The sequence below is a fragment of the Tarenaya hassleriana genome, unplaced genomic scaffold (assembly GCF_000463585.1).
Source record: "Tarenaya hassleriana unplaced genomic scaffold, ASM46358v1 Cleome35, whole genome shotgun sequence".
NCBI classification, from domain to species: Eukaryota; Viridiplantae; Streptophyta; class Magnoliopsida; order Brassicales; family Cleomaceae; genus Tarenaya; species Tarenaya hassleriana.
This window is the reverse complement of record NW_010966617.1, coordinates 1-323: the sequence shown is the minus strand read 5'-3', so window position 1 is coordinate 323 and position 323 is coordinate 1.

Here is a 323-nt window from a genome sequence, read left to right as displayed (position 1 = left end):
GGTCGTCCATTCCTTAACACCGCAGACGCAGTCATCCATGTAAGGGCTGGAAGGCTAACGATGAAGATTGGCGATGAGACAGTAGAGTTCACGCTTGATCAGAACCTCAAGCAGCCATCTGTCATGGAGTCTTCGTACTTCATTGACATGATCGAAGTTTTGACGGTCATGTCAATGAAGTACGAAGACTCCATGACAGATGGCTGCTTGAGGTTCTGATCAAGCGTGAACTCTACTGTCTCATCGCCAATCTTCATCGTTAGCCTTCCAGCCCTTACATGGATGACTGCGTCTGCGGTGTTAAGGAATGGACGACCAAGGAT